General features: G+C 42.4%; 1 protein-coding gene across 30 annotated transcripts in view; it reads left to right on the plus strand.

Annotated features, from left to right (window-relative positions):
* CADPS (calcium dependent secretion activator) overlaps window positions 1-18,439 on the plus strand; it is a 783,217-nt gene that overhangs the window by 447,718 nt on the left and 317,060 nt on the right. The gene's annotated exons all lie outside the window — the stretch shown is intronic.

Raw genomic sequence — 18,439 nt, forward strand, 5'->3', positions numbered from 1 at the left:
CACAAAAAAAATAAAAATAAAAAAGACTGAGCACTTAAACCCCACTTTACAAATCAATTTGGCTGTTGTGCAAACCACTTTCTCTCATTATGGGGCTGAATGAGCAAGTTGTCTCTCCAGTAACCTGCTCTGCCCTTTTGTGGTTTCCGTTGGAGGCATGTTTGAGGTGTTGTTTGCAAACTTGGTCCATCCTTCCATTCCCTGACCATTTTTCTTAAAGAATCCCACCATCTTAGAACCTTTGGAAGACAGCCAGCAGTCACTCCATCATTGGGTGATCGTGGTAAGAATGATTCCACATACTCAGAGGTAGCACTGAGCTCCGCATCAGTTTGGGTACTGAGAAAACAGACTCCTACACAAAGTCAGACAGTGGACTCAGCGATGTGAATACTTGAGGATGCTGTAACCACCCCACTCAAATATACCTAGTGTTTTCAGATCCCAGATGCTAAGGCCAGAGGGTTAATTACAAAAGCTATTAACATTAACAATGACTAACATTTATGATAAGGATGGTTATAAGTATGCATTGTCTTATGCAAATAAATATGCTTAATATTACCATTTTTTGCTTTAAAATAGGCTTTAATAGATTAAGTTAATAGATTAGTGCACAAATACTTCTGAGCCTTTGGTATATAATATATATTGTTAATCACCCAGAGCTTGTATAGTAGTATTGGAGAGGAAGAAATTTTCCAGTATTACCAGTTTTTGGAGATGAGAAAACTAAAGCTGAGAGAAATAAACCAGCAGGTTTTTGGAGGGATTCCAGATTTGATTCCAAATTTCAAGCATTTACCCATCCTAGTGGATGTGTGAAGTTGCTTAACATTTTAAACATACACACACATCTCTTTCTAGTGACTTCCATGCCCCTAAGATAAGCTTACAAAATTTATTTCTAAAGAAAGGGGAATAAAAGACAGAGATTGATTTCATTTTCTTTTCCCCTTGGTCCGAGGGGTTACCTGAGAATTGTTCAGTTCACCGTATCTAAATACAAACATTCAGACTTTCCCAAGCAGCCTTCAGAATGAGATAACTCAGCCACTTAAGTTATTATCATGGAGAGAAGCTTTACATTCGGATATGAAATGACACTGGCTCCAAAGTTTCCCCCAATTTCAAACTCCAGTTTCCAATGCTATATTTGAGGGAGCTGTTAAAGATCTTTGGTAATAATTATTGTTAAGAGAGAAAGTTAAAGGAATGTGGATGTAGTAGGAAAAAGAAAAGATGAGAAATGACTCTTAGTATCTTCCAAAGAATTTAAATGAATATATTTAAGAAAAAAGCGAGATGAGTGTTAGATTGAAGAAAGACTTCCCTAATTAAGTTGAAAACAGATTGTTAAAGGTAATAAGGAGCATATAACCTCTCCCTTCCTGCAAAAATCTGAGAAGAAGCCAATCCATGCCAGATGCAAAGAGCCAGTACAGTAGAGAATGTGGACTTTGCAGACAGACACTTCTGGTTTGAGTTCCAGCCCTGACGCTTACTAGCTGTGTGACTTTGAGTGTGGGCTTCACCTTACTAAAGCCTCAATTTCCCCACCTGCAAAAGAAAAATAGTAACATGTGCTCTCCTGACCTTGTAGGGTTATATACGTAATTGAAAAAACATAACGTCTCAATGGCCATTTATAAATTGTTAAGAGCTATGCAAGTGCAAGTTGAATCAAAATTGAGTTTATGCCATTTCTTAAGACCTACCCCTGGGCTTCCCTGGTGGCGCGGTGGTTGAGAGTCCGCCTGCCGATGCAGGGGACACGGGTTCGTGCCCCGGTCCGGGAAGATCCCACATGCCGCGGAGCGGCTGGGCCCGTGAGCCATGGCCGCTGAGCCTGCGCGTTCGGAGCCCGTGCTCCGCAACGGGAGAGGCCACAACAGTGAGGGGCCCACATACCGCAAAAAAAACAAAACAACAACAAAAAAATCTACCCGTGCTCCTGAATTTACAGAAAAAGAACAAGACCAGCAATCAGATTGTTCTCATTTTAGTTTCACTCCAACTAAGTATTTGGGAGGAGCCTTCATCAGGATTTCCATTTTCTGTATCCAGTGTCCACCAGATGTATCACAGGCACCCAGGACTGAGATAATATTTACTTCTAAATGAACGTTAGTCTTGTCCCTCAAGACAATGGGTATAAAAGGCCTCCATGGTGTTCTCATTCAAAGTTGTGTTAGTATTATCGTTTTTGTTTTTTTAACATCTTTATTGGAGTATAATTGCTTTATAATGGTGTGTTAGTTTCTGCTTTATAACAAAATGAATCAGCTATACATATACATATATCCCCATATCTCCTCCCTCTTGCATCTCCCTCCCACCCTCCCTATCCCACCCTTCTCGGTGGTTACAAAGCACCTTACAAAACCTTTCCCTAACGGGAAAACGTGTAGAAAGCCCCACATCACTGCAGGTACCACTTAAACAGGGCATTGGCCACTTTCCCAGGCAGCTGTTGAAAACAGCAATGCCTCTTCTGTTGAAGAGTTTACCCATTTGAGTCTGTGACTATTACTATGGAGACAACTGTGAAATCAGGGAAAAACTAGGTATTGGGCTTTTCAAATCAACATTTCTCTCCAGATTGCCCACCAACTGAAACTGTTCTTGGGGATTAGTTTTACCTGTTCTAAACTTCCTGTAAATGAAATAATTAAATTTATTATTTTAATAAATTTATTTGTTTATTTTTGACTGCATTGGGTCTTCGTTGCTGCACCCGGGCTTTCTCGAGTTGCAGCAAGGGGGCCACTCTTCATTGCGGTGCACAGGCTTCTCATTGCGGTGGCTTCTCTTCTGGTGGAGCACAGGCTCTACGTGCATGAGCTTCGGTAGTTGCGGCACACAGGCTCAGTAGTTGTGGCTCGCGGGCTCTAGAGCACAGGCTCAGTAGTTTTAGCGCACGGGCTTAGCTGCTCCACGGCATGTGGGATCTTCCTGGACCAGGGCTTGAACCCGTGTCCCCTGCATTGGCAGGCAGATTCCTAACCACTGAACAACAAGGGAAGCCCTTAAATTTAAATCTATATCTACCTGTATTTCTCCTCTCGTGTCTGCCTTCTTTTTCTCAACTATACATCTGTGAGATGTATTTTTATTGTTGCAGGTAACTAAGAGTAGTTCATTCGCATTCATTCCGGTGCGTGAATACACCAAAATTTACCCATTCTACTGTTCATGAACACTAGGCTTATTTGCAGTTCGGAGCTACTATGGATAAAACTGTTAATACTCTTAGACATGCTATTTGATGGGTGTTAGAATCCATTTTTTGGGTAGATACTTAGGAGTGGAATTCTGGATCATGAGACATATAGATATACAGTCATTGTTCAGTATCCATGAGGTATTGGTTCAAGGACCCACCACGGATGCCAAAATCCCCACATGCTCCAGTCTCACGGCTGGCCCAGTGTTCCGCAGGTTCTGCTTTTGCTTGGTTGAATCCACGGATGCAGAACCCCGGATACGGAGGGCCAACTTTATAGATATTCCAATGTTCTTCCTCAGTAGGTACTGTCGGACCATTTTACGGAGTAGTTTTACCAATAAGCTGCTACCAGCAATGTAAGAGAATCTGGGTTCTTCACATTTTCACACACAAATAGGCCTTGTCTATGTCATCTTAAAGCAATGACTTTTTTAAAAAGAGTTGCCTGTTAAAACCTGTATAATTCCACGTAACTCTCCCAAATCCCTGCCCATACCGGATAAAACCAAAAATAGAACAAGAACTTGACTCTCTGGTGGACGGTTCTTCAGGCTTTACTGTGACATTACAAAACAGAGGGAATTCTTGTTTGAGGATGAGTTGGTTGGTAGCAAAAATATAAAGGAAGCAGAAGGGTTAATGACCTTGAGCTCAATACTGTTTTAACTTTCTTTTGCCAGAATCGTGTATTATTTATCACTGGCCATTGATCAATACACTTAACGGGTCACTTGAAGATATTGTACATCCCCTGCATAACTAGGAACTGAGCAATCTTGGATCCCTGTAATTAAGATGAAAGCAAATTAGCATTCCTAGTAGAGTATATCTCATGTCATAAGGTAATCCCGTGTCTCCTCCTGTGAAGGCCAGGTCGGTAGTCCCTGTCGGCCGTAGGCAATACTCCGTCCCTGTGATATTTGTGGCTAAGGCCTGGTCTAACCAGGAACCTCGGGATTGTTTTGTTGAGTCCGGGGTGTATGACTCTTTCATGTCATCTAGAGCCAGAGTTTTATTTCATATTGGATATAGGAAAGTCAGGAGTTGCAGTTTGGAGAAGGAGGTATAAAAGCATCATGCTGGGCTCCCCTGGTGGCGCAGTGGTTGAGAGTTGGCCTGCCGATGCAGGGGACACGGGTTCGTGCCCCGGTCCGGGAGGATCCCACATGCCGCGGAGCGGCTGGGCCTGTGAGCCATGGCCGCTGAGCCTGCGCGTCCGGAGGGAGAGGCCACAACAGTGAGAGGCCCACGCACCACAAAAAAAAAAAAAAAAAAAAAAAAAGCATTATGCTGTGAAGTGCTATGAAGGAAATTGGTGAAATTACTCTTTCAACCGAATGAATTCAAAAGCCCCTCTGTGGACCCAAAGTGGCCATTTCTTTCCCTGTCCCCTTACCAGGGTGGATCTATGGCAGGCCAGAGTCACCAACGATAGCTGCAGACAACCACAGTCCAGCAGCAACTTGCTGCTCCATCCTTTAATTATCTAAGGATGGAGCTCAAAAACTATCCACACGACTCCGCCCTCAGCCAGTTTCTCTCCCCTATCCATTTCTTCTGGGCCTTTTGTCAGAGTAGCATCCTTCATGAGAGGAGAGGCGTTAACCTCTCTTTGAAGGGGGCGGGGATGGTGATAACAACTCCTGGTAGAGCAGCGAGTATCACGTGAGGTCCTATAGAGCAGCTCTGCCACTGCTGCTGAGATTCCAGCGATCTGTCTTTGGGAGTGTGACACCTTCCGAACATCGTCTGAGGAGCAGGGACTAATCCCTATCTTTAGCAACTAGTCTGAACTTAATCGCCAGGCCTTACATGCAGTGTGAAGTAAGTAATGATAATGGCAAACACACCAGCGCTTCCTATAGGCCAGGTGGTATCTAAGCATTTGGCACGTGTTAACTCATTTCATCTTCGTCCAGCACTACGAGGTGGGTACTATTATCATCCCTGTTTCACCGTTGAGGAAACGTTGACACAGAGTTGTTAAAACTTGTCCCAGGTCACATAGTTAATTAGTGCTAGAATTTGGGTTCAAACCCAGCGGATCTGGCTCTGCTACACTATACTTTCCCTTTGAACATTTATGGGAGAATTGACGTGGGCTGCAGGTTATTGTTATGTCTGCTCTCACAGAGAAAGGTCTAGACCTTCACTGTCCAGTGCAGTAGCCACCAGTCACATGTCGCTATCTAATTTAATGTTAAATTAATTCGAATTTACTAAAAATAAAAATTTCATTCCTTGGTCATACTAGCTCTCTTTCAAGTGCTCACTATAGCCACGTGGGGCTATTGGCTACCGTCTTAGCACAGATATGGAACGTATCCATCATCGAGGACAGTTCTGTTGGCATTTAGATTTGGGATAAAGCAAGCAAGATAGAGAAGTCCAGGTCGGGTGTTGAGGACAAGATCAGGAATTCAGATGGTGGCAGTCCGGGAGATGGGAAAGGAGGAAAGGCAGACAAATGAAGCCTTCCCGCCGGCCTACAGGGCAGCCAGCCCCGTGGGGAGCGTGTAGCTTACTGGCTCACAGCAGTGTCAGCAGTCATGTATGCCTGGGGTTCAAACCCAGGCTCAGTCCAGAACTCGCTGTGTGACTCAGGAGAGTGATTTCACTTGCCTGTATTTCCCTTGCTCCGTGTGTTTCACCTTATCCTGAGGATAGTTGAGGGGCTATTGCAGGGTTTTCAGCAGTGGGGAGGTGTGATGAGATTTGCCTTTTAGGAAGGTGTCTGTTGGAGGTTTCATGGAGAGGGCTGATGAAAGAGAGAAATCAGTCGGGGAAATAAGTTGGGTTGCTGGTGCCCACGGGTGGGCCCTTGGACTGGTGACAGTTCTAGGCAGAATTGTCACTGATCTGTCGAGAAATAAGGAAAGTAAAGACTGAGTGTATTGTTTTGTGTGTGACCATGTAGGTGAGAATTCCACTGTTCCACCTGTACTTTCTTGAGAAGCCCTTCTTATTCAGAGACTACTGCTTTTCTACTTTTTTGATGTTAAAATGACTTTTGTTTATGAAATAACACTCATACTATTATAGAAGATGGTAGGGATTTTTTTTTTTAATGTCCTTGCCTGACAAGACAAAATGTAGGTCTATGCCTTGGTTTGTTTTTAAATTATTATTTCCTAGTCCATGATGTCCCCAAACCTGGGAACTGCTGAGTTAGACAGTTTGGCAGTGATGCCCCGGTGAGAGCTGATGAGTTTTCAGGGGATGGAAGAGGCATGTTTCAGCGTGAACGAGACAGCCAGAGACAAGTGGATGAGAAAAAAATCAAGGAGGGGAGAGTAAAAAAAAAGAGGGTGGTCTCCAAAGAGTCTGTGGCTTCTCCCTGCGTGTGAGTGGGGGAGGGGGAGTGAGGATTGTCCTGAAGTCCTGTGGAGGTGCCTTCACTTCCGTGTCACCCCTGTGTTCCACGGGAGCTCCTGACCATCCATCCTGAGCACACACACATCAAGGTGAAGTGCATGCAGGGAAACACTTGGCTCCCATCCCATGGCACCAGAAAACCACAGGCAGGGCTCCCTTGGACACAGCAGGACCCAAGTGAGGCCACCTGACGTGTGATACCCTCTACCCGGCACCCTTCCTCTGCCCTGCCCCGGACAAATGGCCCCGGGGAGAACGCTGTCCGTAGCACCTCAATGAATCCTGCCCTTCTCTGAGACAGTGGCTTCCCTGTGCCTCTCAGACAGAACCTGCAGAGGAGGGAAGGGCACTGCCAGGCCCCCTGCTGCAGGCTTCTCACGTTTTAAGCAGCATATGCAAATTAAATTAGCAGGGGTTCCACTTCATCTCCCAAGCAGCTCAGCCATACTCCCCAATAATTCCCAAGCCGAACTGACCCAGTTTGAAATTAAAATCAGGTTTATTTTTAGAGGGATATATTTTCCCCTTGCCTCAGTCTCAGTGGAGGCTTTTTCTGTGTGGCCTGATAAACATCCGAGTACATTATCCCCAGACCCGCTGAGCCCTTCTGACAGCCACTTGACAGGTAAAAGGCCTCGTGGAGTCGAGCTCATACATATTCAGATGGCCAAGGCAAGCCCCTCACCCCGTGCTACTGCAGGGGGGCTGTGTACACTGGGTCCCCTTTTCTCCACCTGTCTGCCAATCTTAAGGCTGGCATCAGGGTTCCTTGCCTTGAAAAAACCTTAGAGTTTAAGGTGATTTAGAGCCTGGTCACAGTCAAGTTCAGCAGAGTCTACTGGCATTCACTGGAGACCTATAACATCTCCTCTTGATAAAAATCTAGTCACTCAGAACTGCCTCTTTGCAGCCAGGTCCAAGAACACTTTTCATCCCAGCTGAAGGCTCTGTACTTTCCCTGTAGCACTTTCTACAAGGAATGGTTCACAGAATTGTGTGGTTAACATCTGGTTCTTTTCTCAAAACTCCCTGAAGGCCCCAGCCATTTCTGACTTGCCCAGCATCATCCCCAGAGCCTAATGCTATGATAGGTTCTCAGCAATGAGTGAAATTAGCCGCTGGACCAGTGGTTCTCAGCTCGGGGCAGTTTGGACATCTATCCCCCCCGCCCCAACCCCTCCCATATATTTTCAGTGTTTGGAGACGTTTGGGGTTCAACTGTGGGGAGGGGTGCTACCGGAATCGGGTAGAGGCTAAAGGCCGTGATGCTGCTAAACGTCCGACTGGCACAGGTCAGCCTCCACCACAGAGAATTACCAGCCCCAAATGTCATTAGTGCTGAGCTTGAGAACCCCTTGCTGGATAAGTCCATTAATGGGTGGTTCTTCCTACGCTGGGGCAGGCCTGCTTTCTCCATGATTAGCAGCACGTGGGTTTTGGAGTAAGACAGAGTCAGGCTCCACCTCTCACAAGCAAGCTGAATTTGCACAATTTCCTTGACCTTCCTGAGCCTAATTGCTGCATCTGTAAACTGACAATAAAAGTATTACCTCCTTTATACCATTTTTTAAAAAATGAGATTGACATAATTCCTCTAAAGCTTATAGAACCATCCCTGACACGTGGTAACTCTTCAATAAATGCTTATCATTCTTATTGTCCTTATTTTTCTTGTTCTTGTTACTTTTTAAGCAAGGAAGTTTGGATTCAGCTCTTATACCAGTGAGTTCAAGCTACACTGGGCTGTAGTAACAAACAGCCCCCAAATCTCAGTGGCTTCAAAGACAAGGGCTTCTTTTTCTTTTTGTTTTTAAGTTCTTAATATATTTTTTATTGAAGTATAGTTGATTTGCATTGTTGTGCAATCTCTGCTGTACTGCAAAATGACTCAGTTATACACATACAGACATTCTTTTTTCATATTCTTTTCCATGATGGTTTATCACCAGATACTGAATATAGTTCCCTGTGCTCTACAGTAGGACCTTGTTGTCTATCCACCCTATATATAATAGTTTACATCTGCTAATCCCAAACTCCCTATCTTTCTTTTATGTTACGTGTCCTCCATAGGTGGGCAAGGGGGCTCTGTTCATAATAATTACTCACTGATCCAGGTCGATGGTGCAGCTCCTGGTTCAAATGATGTTCCCACTGGGCCAGAGCAAAAGAAAGCTCTGGCGGGTCTTGAGCCAGCAAATAAACCTTCTACCCTGGAAAGGACACACGGCACATGGGCTCACAATTCATTGGCCACACGTAGTCTCGTAACTCCACCCAGTCCCACAAGTTATAGGAAGTTGACTCCTACCCTGTTAGCTTAGGTAGGGAGCTGGATAGCTTTGCTGAAAGAACGAATGACCAGCGCAGACCTTTAGCATAATGATGGGATGAACTTTTTCTTTTGGTGATGGCTGCATTTTTCAGGATGTGTATTTTCCAGGCAAGAGTATCACCCTTATTAACAGATTACCCAATTATATTTAACAAATACTTGCTGAAGTTGGGCATTGTGCTAGGCACCGGGTATACGATGGTAAGCAAAAATAGAAAATCCTTGTACCCGTGTACCTTACAGACCTTTGGGGGAAACCAAGATTAAAGATCTCACCAATGAGTTTGTAGTATTAAATTGAGATTTAAAAAAAAAACTCTAAAGGAAAGAAACGGGTCTCTGTGGGGGAACCAGATATAGATTAGGAGGTCAGGAGTCTTAACTGATGTTTGAGTTTGGTATATGAAGGATGAGTAGCATTCACAAAGTGAAGTAGAGGGTGAGGGAGAAAACTGTAGGACGGGGGAAACAGTAGATGCAAAGGCCCTGGGCCGGAGAGGGACTAAATTTATGAGGAGTTGAAAGCAGGTCTGTTGGTGAGAGTAGGGCAGAGGAGAGGCGTGGTGGCTGGTGGAGCTGGAGAAAGAGACAGAGACCAGGCCATACAGATCCCAGGCGAGGTCTGGTTAGGGTCTGATTCTTTATCTCCACTATGAGCTGAAGCCTTTGAAGGACGTAATGCAGGGGACTGGCGTAGGAACCCAGATAACATGCCCATGAACTCTGAACTTACAAAGGAATCCTTGTGTTTGGAAGGGCCCTGATTCCTTTCCCTCACCAGCAGTGTTCTGAAATCACAGGTCCTTACCTTTACCTGCAGCATTTTAAGGCAAGCAGTCTGAGCCTCTCTACAGACCTGAATCCCAGAGCCACCTGCTGTGCAGCTAATGTGTCCCTTTCTGTTTGAATTTCTCAGGCTCATGGAGGCCTCCCACAGACTCTGAGACGGAAGAGTGACATATCCTCATAGCAGTGCAGCTGCCTGAGGGGAGCAAAACATTCCTAATGCAGCTGACAGTAGGCCATTCCCTCCTGGGAATGTAGGTTGCACTCATTCTGTCAGATGGGGCGAGGGTTGGATGTGTCACCTCCTTAGCCTTGGAAGATTAGAGTTTCCACATCTCCTGCCAAAACTGTTGTGAGTCACTGAGCGCACCCAGTCTCACGTCTATGTCTTTACATAGATATGAAGAATAGAGCAACGGTTACTCAACTTGGAAGCATCCAGGATTCTCAAACTAGCATTCTAGGAATTTCACCTGGCCATGCTCATCGTAGAGGAGAGAGAGAGTGTCTGACTGTTGCCCTTCAGAGTTGGACAGAAGAACGGCAAACTGTCTGGTCATTCCCCTCTGAGTTGAAAGATACAGTTTAGGAACTCTGCAAGGGTAGAAATTGTTTAACCTTTGCACCCTCAGAAAAAAAGCTCCTGGTTTATAGTGGGCCCTCAAACATTTAGATGGATGGGTTTTTTTAAATGCACTGATTTGTTCATTATCATAGCCATCATTTGTTGAGAACCTGCAATGAGCCAGATGCTGTGCTGGGATCTGGGGACGTGACCCATGTGAACAGGACAGATGTGCTTTTAGTTCCATGGAGCTTTCATTCTGGTGAAAGAAGACAGACAATAAACATGTAAATAATTAAATAAGATAGTTGCAGACGGTAGTAAGCGTTACGAATACGATAAAAGACTATGGGATGGAGTGTCAGGACAGAGAGGAGCAATTCCTTTAGCTGGAGTGGCCAAGGGAAAAGTCACTCTAAGAGGTGACATTTGGCCCAAGAACTAACTCAGAAGAAGGAGGCAGCCGTGAGTTGTGTAGAAATAAGTTTCCGGGTGGAGGGAACAGCCAGGAGAAAATGAGCGTGGGGTGTCGTAGGAGCATGGAAAACAGAGAGGAAGGTGGTAAGAAATGACGTCAGAGAGATGGACAAGATCCAGATCTTATGGGGTCTCATAGTCTATGATCATGAGTTTGGATTGTGTTTTATCTGCATCGGGATACCATTGGTGAATTTTAAGCAGAGTAGTAATAAGATTTCGTTTATGCCTTGAGAACACTCTGGTTGTTTTGTGGAAACTAAGCCACAGGGTGAGCAAACATGGACGTAGGGAGATCAGGGGGAACGTGAACAGTGGTCAAGTGAGAGATGACGGTGGTTTGGAGATACTGAAAAGCTGTCAGATTCAGCAGAAGGTACAGAAAAAGGACCAGAAAGAATTACTGCTAGACTGAATATGGGATGTGAGGGAAAAGAGGGTGATCCCCATGTTTTTAAATATGAACAATGGGATGGATGTAGGTGTTACTGTCAGAGATGAGAAAAGAGCAGGTTTGGGGGTGGTGGCGCCAAGGTTTCTCTTTTGTGCAAGTTAACTTTGGTACATCTTTGAGGTATCTAAGTGTACATGTTTAGGAGGCATGCACATATGTATGGAGCACCGGGCTGCAGATACAATTGAGGTATTCAGTTGTGTAATAAATACCAAAAACCACAAAACTAATATGCATCGTTACCAGAACGTTTGACATTTCTCTATTCTTTCATTCAACAAACAATGTGTTTGCTATGACAACATGGCAGGTTTTGTATTGAACTCTAGCAGATCTAGTCTCATTTTGGTTTGTGAGGGACAAGTAATACAACTCTTCATTGATTGTTTATCTGTCTAGTCTTCAGTGTAATGGGTCTATCGAAAGAGAGGGGAATGAATAGGAGATATTGGCATGTAGAAGGAGAAAAGCACAAAATCAATCCATTTCAATGTGTCGACTTTCCATGGCTGTTTCCGCAAGAGTAAATTGCCTTGCCGCTGAGAAATTCTGAAACAACCTAAAATTGAAGAGCTGGCTTGGATGCCTCACTGCGGACTTCACCAGTCTTTTAAATATCTCTGCCTTCCTGGAGTTAGTCTGACGAGCCATTAATATTTCTAGAATCTGAATTTGTACCATCAGGAGATTAGAAAAAGAGGATCATTTGGTCCACGAACGCTAGATTTTCAGACTTTGTGCTGCTTTGACGCTCTCCAAAATATCCACTAATTCAGCCAAAAAGTCAATCAAGCTACATGATAGAAGTTAGTCAAAGCAAGCAGGTGATGAGGGACCAATACACTCTTCAGCTAATTGTTCTGGTAACCTGTTAAGTCTGATGTACAAGATAAAGATCATGTCGTCTTTCTGCCCCAGTTCTGTTATTTGTAAAGGTTTGGTTTTGATGTAGGCAAGTGGTAGAAAATAGCAGTGAAGTCTTCTTGTTTGGGTGACAGTATCTAATGTAATGCCACCTTCAGAAAATGGCAAAGTGATTTGATCTGTCAGAGTACGTAGCAAGCAAATGATACGGAGTGTTCCAAGTTTGCATAAAGACCTAGCTCACATTTTAAAAACTATCATGCAGGGACCTGGACCCTAAGCTTTCTGGATTTTTCCAGAAATTCTCCTATCATTCTCTACTGGGTCTAGATTTACAATAGTATAAATTGAAATGTTGTCCCATGCATTGCAATCTATTGTTTTCTCATCTGTGAACAAGAGATACATATGAATTTGCATAGTCTGATAGTATTCTAAATGCTACACTGAATTTTAAATTACTAAGCTGAATGTCTTAATACTTCATTTTAAAAGACCTTATATATCCTCAAGTAGCATTTATATTTAATGTGCATGTGTTAAACACGTGACAAAGATTCCTAACATTCAGGAAAACTGTCTTGTACTGGAATACAGTGTAGATACGGTGTCTTTTCTGCCTTAAATAAATGTAATTTAATGCTTAATATCCGTACTTATTGAATTCCTTTTACTTACATTATTCTAAGGAGGAAAAACAAGCACCCCAAAACATATCGAAGACACAATAGTCATTCAGTGAATGTTGAATGAATAAATACCTCAAAAAATTGTATATCTTATTAATAATTATAATGGTAGTAATTAACATTTGCTCAGTTTTTATAATATCTCAGGCTCTAGGCTAAGTACTTTACAGAGATTGTCAATTTAATATTTGCAAAAATGCTATAAGGTGTGCTTTATTATTATCTTGGTTTTAAAGATGGGAAAACTGAGATATAGAGAAAGTTAAAGTAACTTATCCAAGGCCCAACAGCTGAGTAGAAATGAGACTCACACAAAAGACATTCAGAGCCTAATAAATATTGCAGACATTGGCTAAACCGAAGAAATTAATTTCATGACACAGATCTATCATATATACAAAACAGTATATGTAATGTATAAAGAGTAATAATAAAACGACCACCTACACCTGGCTTAAGAAATGCATTTCACCCTTTTTTATTTAACTTTTTACTGTGGAATTTCTCTCACATGTGCTAAAGTAAAAATAGTATAATGAGCCCCTGTGAAGCTCAGCTTTTTACCACCTGTCACACAGCGAGTTATAGACATCCTTGTTTCATCTCTGTCCCACCTCAACCTCTACCCTTAGATTATTTTGAAGGAAGTTTCAGACATCTTATCATCTGTATATATTTCAGTATATATCTTTAAAAGATAGGAACTCTTTAAAAAATAATTATCATAGCCACAAAACCATGATCACACCTTAAACAAATTTACAAGTGTTCTGTATCGTGTAATATCAAATGTGGTCACATTTCCCTGTTTTTTGGGGTATGACCTCAATTTTTTTAATAGTTTGTTTGAAATGCTCTGCAGCTGAGGTTTGTACATTGTGATTGGGTACTATCTCTCTCAAGTCCCTTTTTAATCTGTAAATAGGAACTTTACTTTTTTGAATAAAAGCTTTGCTCTCCTCAGGAAAAATCAGTAAGGAGATATTGCATCAGCAAAGACTTGAAATGACGAAAATGTTGAGTTCTTGGGCGTCTTCTCTTTAGGACTCTAAGCTAGCCATATCTGTTTCTATCTGAATTTTGTCAAATACTGATTTTTTTAAAAATATTTTTTTTCTACCCATTTAATTGGTTTCTTGGAACCACTTGATATTTTGCAAGCAGGCTTCTTTTTTTTTTTTTTGTCTTAGGAGTCTCTTGCTTTGCACAAAGCAGTCTCCTCCCCCTCCCCCATTCCTTCCCTTTGCATTTGGAATCAGCCCTGCAGTGGTTGGATTTCCCAGGATTTCTTTTGGCCTCCATTTCACCACAGCTAAATAGCAGTTCCAAAGCAGTAAGTGGGAGGGCAAAGCCTCCCTTGTTAGGACCCCGAAATTGGCCAAATGGGAATTTTAGTTCCTCAAGCAATCTCTCCAAAATTAGGAATTTGGGTGTTGCAGGAAAAAAATGGGGCACAAGAGGGTGGTCATGTCCCTGGTCTCAGGTGAGTCCCTGGGACTGGGCACCAAGTGAGGGTCCTTGGCTTCATATAAGAAGGAATTCAAGAGTAAGCCGAGGTAGAGTGAAAGCAGATTTTTTCAGGGAGATACACACTCCATAGACAGAGTATGGATCATCTCAGAAGGCGAGAGACCCCAGGGTATGGGGTTGTTAGCTTTTATGGGCTGGATAATTTCATAGGCTAATGAGTGAGAGGATTATTCCAGCTATTTTGTGGAAGGGGCAGGTATTTCCAAGAATTGGGTCACCACCCCCTTGTTGGCCTTTTATGTTCGGCCTCGGAACTGTCATTGGTGCCTGTGGCTATGTCCTGTAGCCTAATGTATTACAATGAGTGTACAATGAGGCTCAAGGTCTACTGGAAGTTGAATCTTCTGTCATCTTGAGCCTGGTTGGTTCTAACCAGTTGACGTCGTGTTCTCAACAGCTATGTCATTCTTTTAAAGGTTGTGCCCTGCCCCCTTCCCTCCTGTCTCTTGGGTAGCATAGGGTAGCAAAATGAGCAATTAATTAAACAGGACATTAAGCTATTTAATACCGTATATGCAATTCCTTCATTAGGAGAAGGATTTTAAAATTCAACTACTGTAGTTTATAACAGAGAAGTTAAAAGAAACTTCCAAAGTTTCTCTGCTTCCTTGCTTTTCCTCTGTTGCCAACTAACTGTGACCTAACTTACGTATCAGTGTTGAAGAGCTTTTTGGTATAGAACAGGTTTTTGGTAGTCCCCAACTTTGTAACTTACTTGTTGGGTGAGCCTCATCTGTACAATGGGACTAATAAAAAAATTATGCAAACACTCTGGTTGATTTATCCAAAGCTGAAGGTATTGGAAGGAAATGTAGAATTCAGAGAATCAAAGAAATAGCCATAAACTAGGTTCAGATAAAGGCAGAAAGCCAAGTGGTTATAGGGATCTAAGTAGCAAGACCTAATGAAAAGCCCCACAGGTCACAACCCTGGTGAAGAATAAGCTCTAACAGAAAGATTTCAAGTCTCTGGAGAGTAGTCCTGGTCAGGGCTGGTCACAATATCCCTCCTTGACAAGGCTCCTTAATTGACAGGTCCCACCACGACTGAACAGTAAGGATGAGGTCATTCCCCCATCCCGACCCCCCAGAAATTGTTGTCCTTTACCAGGAAAAAGACGGTTGGTGTGGACAGGAAAAAAAAAATCTACAACAACGAAACAAATGCCCATCACATTATCTTGTAGAGTTTTAATGAGCATTAAAGAAGATAACACATACAAAATTCACAGTATCTGGTATTGGTAGAAGCTCAATCAATGGTGGCCAGTATAAAGGAGAAAATGAGCAACAATCCAGCCATGATGCGAGGCTGTACAATCATTAGCGATTCCTTCACTACCAGAAGGTCCTGACATTGTAACTCTAGAATTCTCACAATTGGCCTGGCTTGATGTTGGCTCGTTTACATCCATTAACTTTACAACCTTGAGTCTTAAGCTTTCTGGCCAGTTCGTCCTTGTATGAAATGCTGGTGATAATACTTAGTCATGTCAGAGAACTACCGTAGAGCACAATTTCTGACCAATTGTCAAGGACTCAGGGAAATAGAGAGGGCCAGACATCTCCAGTGAAGTCAAAGAAAAGAATTGAGGCAAGTTGCATACAAATAGTTTACATATTTTTAAGTGCTTTTGTTTATAACCCTGACTTCATTCCAAAAGGATTGTTGACTGTTCATATTTTGTATAAGTAACAATGATGCAACTCTTAACTAATCATGTTAAGGATGCAATTTGGTAAAATGAAATTCAGAGGTGAGCAACAAGCCTTCCATTTTATTTTATTTTATTTTTTTGCTTCATCTGTAAATGGAGATAATAGTAATGCTTCCTACTTTATGGATTTGTTAAGGTTTAGAAGAGGTGTGTACAGTTCTTCCCACGAGTCTGGACTAGCTAAGTGTTCCAGGTGTGTTAACTATTATTTGTTTGTTTGTTTTGCGGTGCGCGGGCCTCTCACTGTTGTGGCCTCTCCCGTTGCGGAGCACAGGCTCCCGACGCGCAGGCTCAGCGGCCAAGGCTCACGGGCCCAGCTGCTCCGCGGCATGTGGGACCTTCCCGGACTGGGGCACGAACCTGTGTCCCCTGCATCGGCAGGTGGACTCTCAAGCACTGTGCCACCAGGGAAGCCCCTGTCATCCCATTTTGTCACTATGTGTTTTTAGATATTTAAAAGGACTGAAAAGCTACAGCTCAGGAATCTGTTGTTTTTTTTCATTTGCTATTGAGCATCCACTATGAGGTTAATGAGGTCACAAAAGAAAATAAGACTGAATCCCTTGGACTTAAACTTTAAGTTATAATAGGAAGGAAATAACAGGTATGCGTGTAGCTATTAGAATCTAAAGCGACACTATGAATAAATAATACAGTTAGTCAATAAATAGCAAATAGTTGGCAAAGCTGGTACAGACCAAGAGAACAATCAAGATATTCCTAGCTGCTAGGAAGATTGACATGGGGAAGGACCTGGAATTCAATCCCACTGACCAGCTGTGTGACCCTGGACAGTCACTTCAGCCCTCCTTATCTCAGCTTCCTTGTAGGTAATATGACCAAGCTTGCCCACCTAATCACCCTCACTAGCTAATGGTTTCTGGTCCAGAAAGTCACAATAAGACTAGAATTTGAAACTGTCTCGCTCAGGGGATTTAGGGAGACTTAAGGGGGTGTCCATAAATTGCATTCGAGGGGTCCATGAACTCAATAGGGAAAAAAAAGTACATCTTTATTTTTACCAGTCTTTACCTGAAACTTAACATATACTTCAATTATAAACGTAGGCAACCAACTATAATGGTATTAACAGCTACTATTATCTTCGCAGTTGCTGCAGATGCCTTGAAATACTGTTTATACTCATCACTCCATCAAAATTACCGTAGATAATAGATTTGTTGCTAGATCTTGTTATTTAATGAGTTATTAAATAAGCACATTTATTAAAAACGTTTCAAATTGTTTTGATATGTGTATATCAACATAATTAGTTGTCTTGGTAATCCTACATATCTGATTGTATGAATTTTAAAACATGATGAGAAGGGATCTATGGAATTCACCAGTCTGTGCCAAGGTATTTGTGGCACAGAAGAAATTAAGAATCTCCACCTGTTTCTTGTTTGCTTTCCTGCTGCAGCTAAAACCAGAGACTGGCTTCCTGGTAGGGGCACAAACCTCAGAAAGGTAGCAATTCACAGGGGAACCCTGACAGCGTGAAGGAATAGGCACAGAGGAAATGATAAGTCAGAAATTGAAAGAAGCGATGAGCATGGGAAGCAGTGATGATAAGCTTGTGTTAGGCAGGAAGTGTTTCGTTTCCTCTTTGCCCTGGTAATTAACTCAATTAAGATTCATCCCGTTCTTTCCTATTCTCTGTCACCCCATGAAGAAATTGCCCAAAGACAAATTCACAAATGTGATGGGAAGGGGCAGAGATGGAAAGTCCAATGGTCTAGAATTTGAATTCTCAAACCTAGCTGTACATAGATTTTTTTTTTTTTAATTTTTGGCCGCATCACAAGGCATGTGGGATTTTAGTTCCCCGACCAGGGATTGAACCCGTACCCCCTGCATTAGAAGCGTGAGCCTTAACCACTGGACCACCAGGGAAGTCCTTGTATGTAGATTTTTAAAACATATCAATGGGAGGGAGTAAGGGTCAGGTATGTTACTGACAAGAAGAGGCATAAGGAACCTTCCTAGATGGCCAGCAGTATTTCATGTCTTGATCTGGTGATGGTTAAATGGGTATATCTATGCATGAAAATTTATTGAGCTATACATTTAAGATTTGTTTGTGCGTTTATTTTCCAATTTTTAAAAAAACAGCAATTCTCAGGCCTCACCACTGAAAAGTCTAATTCAGTTGATCTGAACTAGAGCCCAGGAATCAGTATTTCTTTTTTTATTGTTTATTTCATTATTATTTTGTTTATTAAAGTATAGTCGATTTACAATATTGTGTTAGTTTCGGGTATACAGTGAAGTGATTCAGTAATACATACATATATATTTTTTTTTTCAGATTCTTTTCTCTTATAGGTTATTATAAAATATTGAGTAGAGTTCCCTGTGTTATACAGTAGGTCCTTGTTGGTTGTCTATTTTATATATAGTAGTGTGTATATGTTA

This window comes from Orcinus orca, chromosome 10 (genome assembly GCF_937001465.1).
Source record: "Orcinus orca chromosome 10, mOrcOrc1.1, whole genome shotgun sequence".
NCBI classification, from domain to species: Eukaryota; Metazoa; Chordata; class Mammalia; order Artiodactyla; family Delphinidae; genus Orcinus; species Orcinus orca.